Below are 2,561 nucleotides of genomic sequence, written 5' to 3'. Positions count from 1 at the left end.
AAAAGGCGGATGTTGTGGACTGGCAAGACAGCCAATCCACTGTGATGGGTAGCCGAAAGGCAAGCGTTTAAGCTCACGCAGGATGGCGTGAGGTCTGGAAAAGGTCAAGGTCTTATAGTAGCAAAAATAGTACGTAGCTTCTGGAATACTTAACTTTAATCCATAATTGGTGAACATCGGTCTGACGGTACATGCATCACAAGATAAATAGCAATTGATAATGGCGCCTTGCTAGGTCGTAGCAAATGACGTAGCTGAAGGCTATGCTAACTATCGCCTCGGCAAATGAGAGCGTAATTTGTCAGTGAACCATCGCTAGCAAAGTCGGCTGTACAACTGGGGCGAGTGCTAGGAAGTCTCTCTAGACCTGCCGTGTGGCGGCGCTCGGTCTGCAATCACTGATAGTGGCGACACGCGGGTCCGACGTATACTAACGGACCGCGGCCGATTTAAAGGCTACCACCTAGCAAGTGTGGTGTCTGGCGGTGACACCACATTCCTCCCCCGCAAATCGGCGAACGGTTGTGGCATAAGGCTTCCGCCCGCCGTGGAGAGGACCCCATGTTGACGTATGCGACGAGGTGGCCGAGTGGTTAAGGCAGTGGATTGCTAATCCAATGTGCTGTGCACGCGTGGGTTCGAATCCCATCCTCGTCGCCAACTGTTGTGGACTGGCAAGACAGCCAATCCACTGTGACGGGTAACCGAAAGGCACGCGTTTAAGCTCACGCAGGATGGCGTGAGGTCTGGAACAGGTCAAGGTCTTATAGTAGCAAAAATAGTACGTAGCTTCTGGAATACTTAACTTTGATCCATAATTGGTGAACATCGGTCTGACGGTACATGCATCACAAGATAAATAGCAATTGATAATGGCGCCTTGCTAGGTCGTAGCAAATGACGTAGCTGAAGGCTATGCTAACTATCGTCTCGGCAAATGAGAGCGTAATTTGTCAGTGAACCAGCGCTAGCAAAGTCGGCTGTACAACTGGGGCGAGTGCTAGGAAGTCTCTCTAGACCTGCCGTGTGGCGGCGCTCGGTCTGCAATCACTGATAGTGGCGACACGCGGGTCCGACGTATACTAACGGACCGCGGCCGATTTAAAGGCTACCACCTAGCAGGTGTGGTGTCTGGCGGTGACACCACAGCGGACGTGGTGCAAAATGACGTCCCGATACACCTGACCTGTTGCAGTTCCTCTGTCAAAGACATGCAGGGGTGTACGCGCACAAAACATAATCCCACCCCATACCATCAAACCACGACCTCCATACAGGTCCCTTTCAAGGACATTAAGGGGTTGGTATCACTGGTCAGACTATACCTGGACTCGTCCGTGAACTTAACCTGGGACCACTGTTCCAATGACCATGTACTGTGATCTTGACACCAGGCTTTACGCGCTCTGCTGTGACCAGGGGTCAGAGAAATGCACCTTGCACGTCTCCGGGCGAACAAACCATGTTTGTTCAGTTGTCTGTAGACTGTGTGTCTGGAGACAACAGTTCCAGTGGCCGCGGCAAGATCCCGAGCAAGGCTACCTGCAGTACTCCGTGGCCGTCTGCGGGTACTGATGGTGAGATATCGGTCTTCTTGTGGTGTTGTACATTGTGAACGTCCCGTACTGTAGCGCCTGGACACGTTTCCTGTCTGCTAGAATCGTTGCCATAATCTTGAGACCACACTTGTGGCACACGGAGGACCGTGCTCCTACCTGCTGTGTTTGACCAGCCTCCAGTCGCCCTAGTATTCTACCCCTCATAACGTCATCAATATGTGTTCTTTGAGCCATTTTCAACACACAGTCACCACTAGCACGTATGAAAACGTCTGCACACTTACTCGCTGCACCGTACTCTGTCACGCACCAACACTCCTCTGTGTATGTGGACTGCCGCCAGGGCCACCGTGCGACGACCGCAGGTCAAATGCACCGCATACCCCGAGGTGATTTCAACCCGCTAACCGCCCACCAGAGCGTTGTTTCACCATGTACAGCATTATCATTAATTTATGAGCATGAGTGTATATAAGGGACGATCAGAAAGTTTCCGTTTGAAGGTGTTGCTGCAGCGTGTATGCAACGTAGCGTGACGCCGATGCCGGTATATAACCACCCACAAGGTGTTAATGTGGCATTCGTGTCCTTCCGATGTGCGTGCGGTTAAATCGGAAACGTTAGCTGTGGCGACGTAATTACCAATGCTTCCTAACAGGACGAATGTGCTGTTATTCTTTTCTTGTCTGACGAACGACAACACCGGCAGACATGCTTAGGAGAATAAAGAATTTGTATTAGGCAGTATGTTTGTCGAAAACCACCGTGTGCTTCATGATAACGCGCTTCCACATAACGCAAATGCCATAAAGCAGAAGCTGCAACTCAAGTAGGAGACACTGGGGCAACTGCCATACAGTCTTGATCTCTCCTCAAGCCTTAAAAAAGGCACTGAATGGTTGACGATTCCTGTCGCACGAGAATGCGCAGCAGACAGTTAAGAACTTCTTCACTCAGCAGGCCACGGTCTTTTACCAGGTGGATATCTGCAACCGGGTTCGT

The 2,561-nt window shown here is 51.1% G+C and overlaps 1 non-coding gene across 1 annotated transcript; it reads left to right on the top strand.

The window, feature by feature from the left end:
* Positions 1–575: 575 nt before the first annotated feature.
* On the top strand, positions 576–657 carry Trnas-gcu (transfer RNA serine (anticodon GCU)). The gene has a single exon. It is a non-coding gene; the product is annotated as a tRNA-Ser (tRNA).
* Positions 658–2,561: the final 1,904 nt, after the last annotated feature.

Source organism: Schistocerca serialis, chromosome 5, assembly GCF_023864345.2.
Source record: "Schistocerca serialis cubense isolate TAMUIC-IGC-003099 chromosome 5, iqSchSeri2.2, whole genome shotgun sequence".
Classification (NCBI taxonomy): Eukaryota; Metazoa; Arthropoda; class Insecta; order Orthoptera; family Acrididae; genus Schistocerca; species Schistocerca serialis.
This window is presented reverse-complemented; position numbering and strand designations above follow the sequence as displayed.